Source organism: Triturus cristatus, chromosome 6 (assembly GCF_964204655.1).
Source record: "Triturus cristatus chromosome 6, aTriCri1.1, whole genome shotgun sequence".
NCBI lineage: Eukaryota > Metazoa > Chordata > Amphibia > Caudata > Salamandridae > Triturus > Triturus cristatus.
Genome location: NC_140589.1, coordinates 1,421,983,273 through 1,421,996,644, shown reverse-complemented (window position 1 = coordinate 1,421,996,644; position 13,372 = coordinate 1,421,983,273).

Here is a 13,372-nt window from a genome sequence, read left to right as displayed (position 1 = left end):
ATATAAATGTTCAATAAAGATTTCATTCAAAACAGTCAACATGTATGTGAGTCTTTCTTGTAAAATAGTGTTTATTATTGGATTTTGTGGACTGAAAAATGTTTTTAAAATAGATTCATAGATGCATTGTTTTTGAAAAAAAAATGTCTCTTGGTCTTTCTGTTAAGAATTTTCAGCCCACAAAATGCAATCATAAAAACAACCACGAGAGGTCCTTGCACTCCATTTGAAAAGCATAGAGCTCCAGCTAGGAGAGCTTAAAAAATATGGTACAATCTCCTAGGGTCATGGATTTAATGACCATGAAGGCCTTTAGTGCTCACTCTGTGGCCCCAAACTTCTGAGAATAAAAACGTCTGGGTGCCAGGAGTGGGCACTAGTGTACCCATAAAATTAAAAAACAAAATGCCAAGATAAAGAATAGAAAATGAGCAGCAGAAGCCACTCCTTTCTATTTCACTGTTCCAGCAAGGAGAACCCCATAATACCATAGGGCTTTTTAAAATTCATTTGTTTCTTCTAGGTGGTGCCCCAAGAAAAGGCATGGGCACCACCAACCATTTTTTAAGGGTTGTGGGAGGCCTGCAGGGAGTGCAGCAGCTCCAAGCAATGTTAAAAAAATATGGTAAGTCTTCTGGGTCATTGAATCTGAGCTGAAGCTATGTGATCTGCAGATCAAGTGCAGGAACCCTCTGCGGCGGGATCTGGGTTTGCATTTTGTATCCTGAACAATGTTAAAAACAGACTCAAAGGCATGATGAGTTTTTTTTTTAGTAAGGCTTTATTGAAAATATTCTCTGCAATGTGTGAATTTATAGTTATTGGTGACCTCTTCACAAAAATAATTGGGCTGCTGTATGTATAAGTTGATGTACTGAGCCCTTTCTAAATCCAATAGGCCAGCATTTTATGCTTGGTGTTTTGACAGCTTGACAAAATGAATAGGTCTACCTTACTTATAATGACACCCTTGAAGTTGTCACATTGCATACTCAGCTGTGCACAACAGTGAGCGTTCCTTGTGCTGAATCCATTGCCACTCATGATGGGGATTGAATACTCAACCCCACATGCCTGTGTGCACAGCGGGGGGTTGAGTAATCCCACATGCCCATGTGTGGTGGGGGTAGGTTTCCAGCAGGCAGTTTGGTGCAGGGCCTGGCCGCAGCATAGGGCTCCAAATAGGGGTGCTTTAAAAAAAATAGGGTGCGTTCGCCTAGGGTCATGGATTTAATAACCACGGGGGCCTTGGGTGTCCCCTGCAGCCCCCAAGTAATACAAATAAAAAAATTGTGGGTGCCCTGCATGGGAAGCAGAAAACTCAAAAAAATAAAAATAAAAGAGCAACAGGAGCAATTCATTTATTATTTACTCTTTTGACAAGGAACACTGCATAACGCCCTTGGGATTTTTACAATTATTTATTTTCTTCCTGTTGGTGACCCAAGAAGATGCAATGGAAACACTAACCATTGTTTTAATATTGTGGTGACAGTAAGTCATTGAATCCATGACCCCAGGAGAACTTACCATATTCTTTTGAATCGGACTGAACTGGAGCTGTATGCTCTTCAGCTAGAGTGCGGGAACTTTTGTGGTGAGGGTTGTGCACCCAACCTCATGCTCCCAGGCATGGTGGGGTTGGGTGTCAGCGGGGTGTTGGGCCAAGGGCCTGGTAACAGACCATGTGTGAGCACCAGTGGGTAGTTGGTTGCAAGCCTGAGGAAGACTCCCAAAAAAATCACTCACACAGAAATGGCACTTGTCTGCTCAGTGGCTATGTATACACGGTATGTGTAGATTTAAAGATCTGAAGACATTTTGGGACTACATTAAGAAAGTTGAGTGCGGATACTCCTATAACCTACAAAACACCGTGGTCCCTTCCAAGTGGGTTTAAGACATAACAAAATTGTATTCAACACAGTACATACACAGGTCAGACATCAACGGCTCCACCAATTAGCAAACAAGCATTGGCATAGCCAATAGGTCTTGCTTTTGGGACCTTATAAGTATTTAGCCATGTAGCACATTATCCTGTGTGCTACAACAACTACTGTTTCTTACGCGGAAGCTGTGACAGTAATAGGCAAATTATAGCACTGAATTGAAAAGTGCTTATTTTAAGTGTTATTTTTGTACAACAGGTAGTTTGAACTCATATATCTGGAAGCGCATTTATAAGTGATAATGAAGAAAAAAAGTGTTTTAGTGAAATTAATAATTTGCCTGATAACACAATTTGAGAGAGGAAGCCAGAATGTATCCAGGTTTTCTGGTTTCTCCTTAAACAGTGATGAGCAGGGGGGGTACTGGTCTAGAAGTTGCAAATCGGGAGGTGGTTGGGGGATGGCACGCAACGACGGAAAGTTATCATTTTAGCTCTAAATCGATGCCAGAGCCAAACTGGGTTTAAAAACAAGTAGCCGCGTATTATCACTACAGCAATACTTCCTAACTCCTATTGTGTGAACGCGATGAGATGCAAAAAATGGCAATTGTTTGAAAGAATTCTGTAGCTCTGATTATGCACTCACTCCAAAGTTGCACTGAAATGAAAGCTGGGGAACCTTTGTCAATTGTCACGAGCGCTCAGTGCACAAAGCAAGCAGCAATGAGGGCGGGGGACGGGTCAAGCTGTGAATCAGGAGGGGTTTATGCGTCAGCACGTAACAACGGAAAGCAAGAATATCAGTTCTAAATGGGTGCCCTATCATTTGCAATCGATAAACCATGTTTCAAAACAAGTAGCCGAGTAGTTTCACTACGGCAATACTTCCTAAACATCTGTTGTATGAACATGTTGCGATGCCAAAAATGCCAATTGAGAGAAGTCTATAGCTCTGATTATGTGTGGTGTTCTCCGGCTCCCGTTACAGTAGTACGGGAAGGCGACCGCCGGGTAGTCGCGACTCGGGGCCTGCGGGGGACATAAAACTCGGGAGCCAATAGTTGGTATTAATGGGTCCGGCTCCGCAGCCCAAGTGGCCTACGTACACGCGTCCCCAGGCTTTATTGATTCCAACCACGTGACTGGACGCGTACGCATGGTGCGTATCGCGTCACTGTCACGACACTACATTCCTCCTCAACTAACAAAAAAAAACAACTTTAGCTGCTATACTTCTGGCATAGGACTACCTACCCAATGTCCACTTATATTTTGACATTTCAACATTCCCAAATAACAAAATAGAACCGTCTTACGTGAGGTAGTCCTTAAGACAGCAGGAGGGCTCCGGATTGTCCCGCAGACTGTACTGAGATGCTCCCCAGCCTTGTGAGCTCCCGGTATCCCCGTCATGCTCCTCGGCCGGAGGCCTCACTTCGGGACTCGGTCGCCCCGGACTCGCAACCATATCAGACATCTCTCCCAGTGGAGGTGTCCAGGTACTGTCAGATTCTCCCGCGACTTCCCGGGAAAGTTCCATCTCTCCGCTACCGGCTTCAGCGCTGTCCACTCGCCGGGCGTTCCGACTGTCATTATCCTGGTCAGGAGATGTCTCTGCTGGTCGTGGATGATACCTTTTAAAGTGCAATACATTTCGGGTTATTTTCTCTCTTCTGCGGGTTGCAGTGATGCAAGTTCCTTTGACGGACACTACCATCCAGGGCTCCCTTTCAAAAGTCAGACGGAATTTACCTCCTTGGGCCCGGTTCTTGAGCAGTACAATATCCCCTCGGATAATATCTGACACAACGGCTCTCCGCCGTGCACTGACATGGGCATGGGTCTTCCGTCTCCTGGCATCAATGGTACTGTCCTCAGGAAGTTCCGGCCTCCACTCCGGGTGATGAGGGATGGAGTCGGTAACTATTCTCCCATTAGTAGATGTGCCAGGGCCACCCCAGTGGTGGTGTGGGGCATCTGGCGATAACTCCGCAGAAAAGTAAATATAGCCAACTCTACTGATTGGGCTTTGTCATGTGCAATTCGAATTACCTTGTTAAGTGTTCTCATGAACCTTTCAGCTTCCCCATCCACCTGCGGCCACCGGGGAGTAATTCGGCGGTGACGTATGCCCAATTCTTGTATGTATGAGGCAAATTCTTGACTTTGGCAGGGTGATCCATTGTCAGTTCTTATTTCTTTCACCAGTCCATGGGCAGCCATGATCTTCTCGATTTTTGGAATAACTTCACTAGCGCTGAGGGCCGACACTATTTCCACTTCAGGATATTTGGAGTGGTCATCGATGGCTACAAGGGTATGGCGTCCGTCTGGGAGGCTGCCAAAGTCTATACTCACTTGGGACCACGAGATCCTCGGCCGAGGTTCCACGATGACAGGAGCAGGTTGGGGTGCTTCTCCAGTGACCTGGCATGACGGACATGAGCGGACCGTAGCCTCCACCAAGACGTCCATTAACGGGAACCAGACCTTTGTGTGAAGTCTCGATTTGGTTTTGACCATGCCCTGATGTCCTACATGGGCAAGGTCCACCACCCTCTGTGTTAGGGACGTCGGAATCACCAGCCGGTGTCCTCGGAGCAAACACCCAGTGTCATCCTCGGTGAGTTCGTCTCGGACATGGTATAACCTGTCCATCATTCGTTGTGCGGTGGCTGTCAAACTCTTCCACTCCTCCTTTGCTTTGTGCCAGCTGTTGCCTCTGATGGCTCCCTTAGCGCGCTGTAGGCACTCATCTTGGCCGGTGGCATCCTGTAGACTAGCTATGGAAAGGGGTATGGGGCACGATCGGGCCGTGACACACCTAACGTACTCTTCCGTGTCAGCGGCCTCCTCCATTTCTTGGGCCGTGGCTTTTCGAGGATGGCGGGACAGGTAGTCGGCTGGATTCTTGGAGCCAGGTTGATACTCCACTTTACAATTATAGTCCTGGAGTTGGAGCATCCACTTCTCAATTTGCGGTGGCGGCTTGGTCGAGGTCCCCGAGAAAAGCGTTACCAGCGGTTTGTGATCCGTAGCTACCACAAACGGTTTTCCATACAGATATAAATGGAAATGGTGGCACCCCCAATGGATGGCGATAGCTTCCTTCTCTATTTGTGAGTATCTCTGTTCGGTCGCGGTCAGAGATCTACTGGCGAACGCTACCGGGCTCCATTCTTCTTGAGGATTCCGTCTTTGCAGGAGGACTGCTCCTAATCCGGCCGGACCAGCATCCACGGCGACCAATGTTAACTTGGTGGGGTCAAAGAATGATAGGGTAGTGGCTTCAGAGAGACCCTCCTTGATCTTTGTAAAGGCCTGAGCTTGTTCTTCGCCCCACTTCCACGGGGTGGATTCCTTGGTCAGCTCCCTCAGCGGCGCCGTCAGGTTGGCCAAATCCGGAATAAATCTTCCGTAGTAATTGACCATTCCAAGGAAGCTGCGGACTTCCGTAGGGGGCAACAGCTTCTTTGACATCCCGCACCTTCTCCGGATCTGGGTTGACTCCGTCCGCCGAGAAGGAGTAGCCGAAGAACTGCAGTTTCGTGCATAGAAATTCGCATTTCTCTCGGTGAAGAGTGAGACCAGCATCTCGTATTAGGCGTAGCACTTGGAGCAGCCGCTCATTGTGTTCTTGGACGGTTTTGGCGTGAATCATAATGTCATCACTGACGTTGATCACTCCTGGGATTCCTGTAATTAACTCCTGTATCACATTTTGGAAAGACTTCCGCTGCACTGGAGACCCCATATCTCAGCCTGGTGTATCTCCGGAGTCCCACGTGTGTAGAAAACGTGGTGATATTGCGGGAGCCTTCGTCCAGTACCACTTGGTGATATCCGGACCTTAGATCCAGTTTTGAGAACCAACAGGCTCCTGCCATTTCTCCGATGAGATCGTCTATCGTGGGAGTTATGTGGCGTTCCCGCTTGATCGAGACGTTGGGGAGTCGCATGTCGACACAAATCCTCACCGCACCTGGCTGTTTGGGCTTCTGGGCTACAACGATGGGAGAAACCCACGGTGACGGCCAGGTCACTTTTTCGATTATCCCCGCTGCCTCTAGCTTCTTGAGTTCTTCTTCTACCAATGGCCTTAGGTGAAATGCTATTCTCCGATGTCGTAGCGCGACGGGCTGGACCGTGGGGTCAATGTGGAGGTGGATTTCTTTGCCTCGGAACTTTCCGATCCCCCAGAATACCTCCTCAAAGTCGCCTAGGGTGTGCTGCAGGGATTCCTGATGTACTCCGAACGCAAACGTCACGACTCCCAAGTCCTCAGCTGCACAGCACCCCAGCAGCATCCCTTGACCATCTTCGGTGACGTACACGTTGGTGGTGACGGACCGCGTGCCGTGGGAGATTACCGTCTTGAAGCGCCCTTGTATTCTTAACGGAGCTTCCTGGCCATACGCAAACACCGTGATCGGCGAGGGGTGAAGAGCTGGCTTCGGGTGCATGGTGCTGTGTAGAGCGGCGGCCATGATGTTGATGGTAGCGCCCGTGTCCACCACTGCGGTGACCTCCTGCGACTCCACTCGGATGTTGCATTGTGGGAGACGTCGCGCCTTACGAGTGGCGGTGCCGATCATGTGGATTTTGTGCACCACTCTCTCCTCCTCTTCGTCATCATCCATGTCACTGGGCGCTGGGTCTTCTTCCTTGAGAGTGTTCGCCGTTTGTCGGGGTCTGCGGTATTTCTTTGACCGGCATACTTTTCCGAAGTGATTAAACCTTCCGCACCCTGAACACCTTTTGCCTTTCGCGGGACATTCCGCTGCTGCGTGCGGCGATCCTCCGCAGTAGCCACACGACTTTTGCTGTCCTGATGACTGGGGTCCTGTTCCTTTCTTACTCCCCCTCTGTGTTGGTCTGTTCGACACCGCATTTACCGGTTCGGTCTTCACTGGCGCTTGAAGAGCAGCTTCCATGTGCGCCGCTCGCGCTTTCGACAACTCTTTAGTCCGACCCATTGTTAGAATCTCCGCCAGCGGCTTCCCAGTCTCTTCCAGTATGCGCTCTCGCAGCTTGGCTGAGGCGCAGCCCTGTATAATCTGGCCTCTGATTTCCTCGGTCTCGTCCCGGAATCTGCACGTGGCGGCGAGATTCTTCAACCGGGCATGATACGTGTCTAGCGATTCGTCCGGAAGCTGGCGCTCTTGCCGGAAGATGAACCTCTCATAATCGCGGTTGGCCATCGGCTCAAAGTGTTCGTTGAGGGCCGCTATCAATGTTAGGTGTGTTTTGGGAGTGGCCTCCGCTAGCGTTTTGACAATATTATGAATGTCCTTTCCACCCAGGTGGATGATCATTGCTCGTTTTTGGTCCCTATGGACCTTGGTGGCCTCAAAGAATATGCGCACCCGATCTTCCCAGTCTTTCCACTTGGCCGCAATTGTTGAGGGGGGCCCCTCTACGAGGAACGGTTCAATTGGCGGTATTGTGGCCATGGCTGACGTTTTGTGCCGTGTGTGGGCCTCCGTGCTCTATGCAGGTGGGGTGTTGCCTGTTAGGCTCCTCGTGCCCGTGGGCCTTTTCTGTCTCCAGGGCACTCTCCTAGGGTCCTCGCGCGTGTGCTCAGGGCCATCTGATGCACTGGGCCGGCACTTTATTGACGAGCCTCCCTCCTACGCGAGGTTGCGAAGACTAGGCCTCAAAGTACTGAGAGGACCCTTGTTCCCTTCAGTCTATGCCGTGTTGTAAGCAGAGCGGTAACTTCCCAGCAATGGGGGCCCCAGTTACCCAGGCAGATGTACTCACAGGGCCAAACACGCGTTGGGGCGGCACACCCGGCACTCTTGAGGGTCCGGACCACGTGGCAGGCAGGCCGCTGGGTCACGAGCGTCATGCGCGAGCACTGTGGAGCTCCAGCCGGGCGGCGCACTCCCACCGCGCACCAGGCTCCGCGTGATGGACGGGGCACACCCTCCGCGCAGCACTGGGGCACGAGCACCGCGAGCCAAGAGCAGCGCTCGCGGCCGCCACACCAGAGTGCTACACGTCGGCGAGGGCACGCCCACCCTCGTCGCCAGTTTGAGGTGTTCTCCGGCTCCCGTTACAGTAGTACGGGAAGGCGACCGCCGGGTAGTCGCGACTTGGGGCCTGCGGGGGACATAAAACTCAGGAGCCAATAGTTGGTATTAATGGGTCCGGCGCCGCAGCCCAAGTGGCCTACGTACACGCGTCCCAAGGCTTTATTGATTCCAACCACGTGACTGGACGCGTACGCATGGTGCGTATCGCGTCACTGTCATGACACTGCAATTATGCACTCGCTCCAAAGTTTCAGCGAAATAAAAGCTGGGAAATCTTTGTCACTTCAAGCAGCAATGAGGGAGGGGTTAGGGGATGGGTCAAGCTGCATATCAAGAGGGGGCTGTGCGGCGGCACGCAACACCAGAAAGCAAGCATTTCAGTTCTAAATAGATGCTCTATCATTTGAAAGCACAAAATTGTGTTTAAAAACAAGTAGCCACTTATTACTCCTGTTGAGCAAATGCGTTGTGATGTCCAAAGTGCTGATTGTTTGAGAGAAGACTGTAGCTCCAATTATGCACTCACTCCAAAGCTGCAACAAAATAAATCCTGGTAAACCTCTGCCCTTTCTCACAAGCACTTGTGCACAAAGTAAACAGAGGTGAGGGAGAGGGGCGGATCAAACTGCAAATTGGGAGTGGGCTGAGCGACAGTTCGCAAGACTAGAAAGCAAGCATTTCCAACATTCCGAAAAGATGAGCAGAGATTAAAATAATTGAACGCTGAACGTAACAGAATTAGATGGAAACGACTACATGCAATAGGGCCACTCTACATGGGAGGCAACAAAACCCCCAGTCTCCATGGGAGGGATCAAAATACCAAAGGTTGGGACAAATAAAACCAATGTACAACTGAAAAGCAAGGATTACCGAACGGCACACCAAAAAACAAATGAAAACAAGCATTGGCCGTGTGAGCGGCCGCGAGACGCGATCTGTGGGGGGGAGGGGAGGAGAAGGGGAGAATAACTGGTGTGAAATAGCAGCAGGAAAGGGGGCGGAGAGGAGGCTATGAGGGAGAGCGACGTAAAGCCATATGGCTGCTTTGCGCACGTGCACGCCTCGTGCACTGTAGCTCTATGCCAGCGGTAGCACTTTGAAAAGTTCCTTACAAAATGTCTCTCCAAGCCAGCGCATGCGCTGGGCTCAGCAAGACCTTAAAAGGACCAGGTACAAGAAATTGACTACCTATCATACACTTGAATATCCACAAATAAAGAGTTCTGAAAGTTGTAGATCTTCAGAAGCCCCATACACTAGTGGTCTTCATCTGCTCAGTTTATATGTGTATTATGTGTTAATTGACCAGTTCAGAACTCACCAGATTCTGGGAGAAGGTCTATTTTGCATCCGTTGCACAAGAAGGGTGATGTGGCTGATCCTGCAAATTATTGCCTAATCGGCCTTCTTGATTTCATGGCCAGTGTTTATGCTAACCTTCTATGACAGGATTTCAACTCTTTAAGCAAGTTGCAGCTTGGTGTAGCACAGTAGATAATGTGGTAGCATTGTTATTTTGGGCGTTTCCACCAAGCATATTGTCACAGTCTCTATGTATGTTACATTGATTACAGTGCATATATCGCCATCTGTTATGGAGACAGTTAAATACCTGGAGCATCCCTAACATACACTTACGTGCCTTTGCCACACTATCTTCTAGAACATGGGTCAGAATCAAACTGGGCAATGCATACAGAGTCTCTGAGCATACCAGCATAATTTTGAAAAGGGTGTGTGTGCAAGCATCCTTGTTATGAGGATTCCATACGGCTAGCTTAAGGCCCTACAAGCTGTGAGGCAAATTTCACAAAATATTGGCCAGCAGCATTCACACATGCGAACTGCTTAGTGATAATGGCTAGAACAAGCATATGCTTAGAAAAACTGCTGTGGAAATCATATTTATACAACAATTCAATAAGTTGGCTGCCTATAAGAGCAAGACAAAAACCAGGATGTTTGGCAAATGCATCAAGAAGCACCAGTTTTGGCATATGGAAGATATGCAGCTGGATCAGACCTCAGCTTATACTTATCTTGGCGTGCGGATATCAGATACTGAATCTCTTCCTTTTTGTTTGGTTACCACAAAGAAAAGAGGCTCCTCATTATTAATGCAGTGAGTAGATTGTATGCAAGGTAGTAAATGCACTCGTGAAACTAATAGTAAAAGTACTCAAACGTTAAACTATTTCCTGTCCTTATTTATGTTTAGGGTGCTCTCCCATATAGAATGGCAAAAGTTGTACATAGTGTTCAATGCAAGCCATTTCTAAGGGTTTTCTAACTGCCTAAAAATAGCAGAAAGTCTCAAATGTGCCTGGAGTTCAGGATTATCAGGATCTGGCGTGCACAGTAGCATGAAATCAGTGATTTCAGGTGTGTAAGGCTGGACTGGCCTACCGATCAAGTGTTTCAGAGGAATGGCATGGTGGGGGCCGGTTTTACTGCTGTTTGGGGGCGATGTTTTGGGAGGTGCTGCTGGCCCCTTTCTTACTTGCAGCTCTTCTAAATAAACAATTCAAAAACAAATGGCTTTAAAGTACTCTTTAGGCACTCTTCAAAACGATTCCATTGTGCTATTTAGAGTCATCGCAAGTAAGAAAGTGGCCTTCAGGTCCCCAGCAAGAAAACCGTCAGCCAAGGCAGTGATACCGGCCCAACCCTGCCATCCCACCAAAATGCTGGGTAGGCAGTCCAGCCCTGCATGTCTGTAAGTATAAATTAGTCAATAGAAGCAAAACAAAATTACAACACCCAGAATCCACTAGGCTATCACACAAAACAAATTTTTAGTGAATGAAATCCTGACCTGTAATGTTGCTGTTCCTTTTTATTTTAAACATTCTAATGCCGAAGTCCTGAGATGTGCTGTAAAATTATTTTAAATGTCCGATGGAAAAAGTTGCTGATATTAATGTGCATCTGACCTAGTATTTTGGCTAATTAATATTTGGCCTTGGAACCATAGTAATTAACACAATTTCCTATTAAAATAAATAAGTCCTTTCACGACAAATTTGTTTTGCTTGCAGGGAAGAGAGGCTTGGTATTCCGTGAAATTATTTAGATTATCTTAGAATATCTATGCCAAATAATTGATAATGGACAAGTCCGTAATTCATTTTCATTTTAGATTCTATTGAGAAAGGCCAGAACATGCACTCTGCAAGTGTTTTAACATTTCAATATTATGCTTTTAAGTAATTGTCAATTATGCTGTACTTAAAGATTGGATAACTCCAATGAGTTGCCTGGGTCATAAAATGAAAATGAATCTTTGACCAGCTCCTGGGACCTCAACACAATTTGCACTAAAATCTGACCTCATTTGGATATCTATTAAGAAATGCTTTCACATAACTAAAGAATACATTTTTCCCTTCATATATTCCTACCTTCTTCAAGAAAGGTTCCAGTGGCCTCATCCATTTAAAGAACAATGTATTTGTGTGTACTTTACCATAATCCCAGTTCCCGTAGGATTAGACCTCGCCAGCAAACAGATTGAAGCTTATTTTGAGATTCAAGTTCTCAAGTTAAATAGATAGGTCAGAGAGAGTCCTCTGGGCTCATTAGATACATCTCCAGAAGTTATAGGTTTCATGGATAAAAGGCATTCAGCAGAACTACAGACATTTAACACAGGCCTTAGCTTATTGCTATGGCATGCTGCTTCAGTGGATTGGTCGAATCCATTTTCTTGATCTGGTCTTTTTCTACAAAATAACCCAGATAAAAGTCTCAGCAAACCCTCACATTTTTCCTAAACCTTTTAAAGTGTATTCCAATAGCTCTTCTCTGTTAGATCTTGAACACTGGACAAGTGAAATGCAAACTAAAAACCCTTTTACTTTACATGTCGTGCAGGTACTGCCTTTGATGCTCCCACTGCAGTGCCTTTTTCAAAGGCACCGCCTTGGGAATGCCAAGCCACCCACCAGACTACAAAAATGCTAATAATCTAGCAGGTGACCTTGTTTTGCAGTCCTGGAGCAGGGCTGGTGACCCTCTCCGGGACCGCCAAACTCTTATTCATGCCCTTAGCAATTTTCCTTTAATGTTATTAGTAATTCATAGTCTTGTAGTAGATTATTGTTTTTTTAGGGGGATAATCTGGGACGTTATTTAACATAGAAATATATTTTTTATGCTAATTAGATTTTTAATTATAAGATAATTTTAATTGATTATTACTTATATAAATTCTTTAATTGCTATAATATATTTTGAATTAAAAATATTTATTTAATTGTATTATAGTTATATTTTGGTATTGGGTTGTTGGGTTTGATATTAGTTTCTAATTGTAAATTAAATATTTAATTGATTGTAAATTGTGTAAATAATTCAATAGTGTATTATTTAAGTCAAAGTTTAGTTATGGGTTGTCGGGTTTGTAGAGTAATAGGGTGGAAGTTAAATAACATTAAATGTATTTTAATGTAATGTTAATTCTTTAGTGAGATACTATTTAGAACATGCCTCACACCACAACAAATTATCTTCCTGATCGACACTGTTTAACAGACTTCCTGTCTTGGGTTAGCCAAGATTAAGGACCTAACACACCTTGTATTTCTACGCTTTCACACGCACTTGGAGGGATGGCAAAACTATACAGAAAATGGTGAGGGTACACTAGATGACATCATGCATGACGTTTCATATAATTCGACAGTCTCCAATTGGAAGGAATGGTTGGTTTGGTCTATCGACACAAATAGGTGTCAATCAAGACTCAAGGGTACCTCCGAAGGTTTTGGTATCCATAAGCCGGACTTACACTTTGTACAACGAAAACATCCAGGGGTGGTGCCATCATATAGTGTTTGGAAGTTATGCCTGGATTGGCTGAAAACCTCACTGTCACAGGTGAAACAACACTTGCCCTTACTCTCAGATTACATGGATTTTAGGGATTTTTTGCTCGGTTCCCGTCAGCCATGTTGTAAACGCTTCTTATACGCCATTTACAAAGAAGTTTGGAAAATCTCTCAACAGGAAGCAGCGGAGAAGTTGTGTGAAAATGACAGAGGTAACTTGGAAAAGGCTTTTGGCTGTGGTTGACAATAGTATGACCACACTGTGTCATCTAGGACGCTGCTGCCGACTCCGTGTACTGAAGGCACAGAAGAGGGCACTGCCGCACGAGGCATCACAACCCTGGTCTCACCGACAACGCCACCTGCCGCCGCTGCTTGCACCATGACCTGTGGACACCACACTTCGCACTGCCTCACTTTCCGGCGCCGCCTTGGTATCCCCGATGATGCCGGTCCAGCCGACATCAACACAGCTGCTTGCACTGTAGTTCGAGGGCACCGCTTGTAAGGTGCTCAATGCACCATCCTCATCCCACACCGCAGCCTTGGCCTACCGACTCCAGCGCCATAGACTCCAGTTCGTCAGCCGACGACAGCACTTCAGCAAC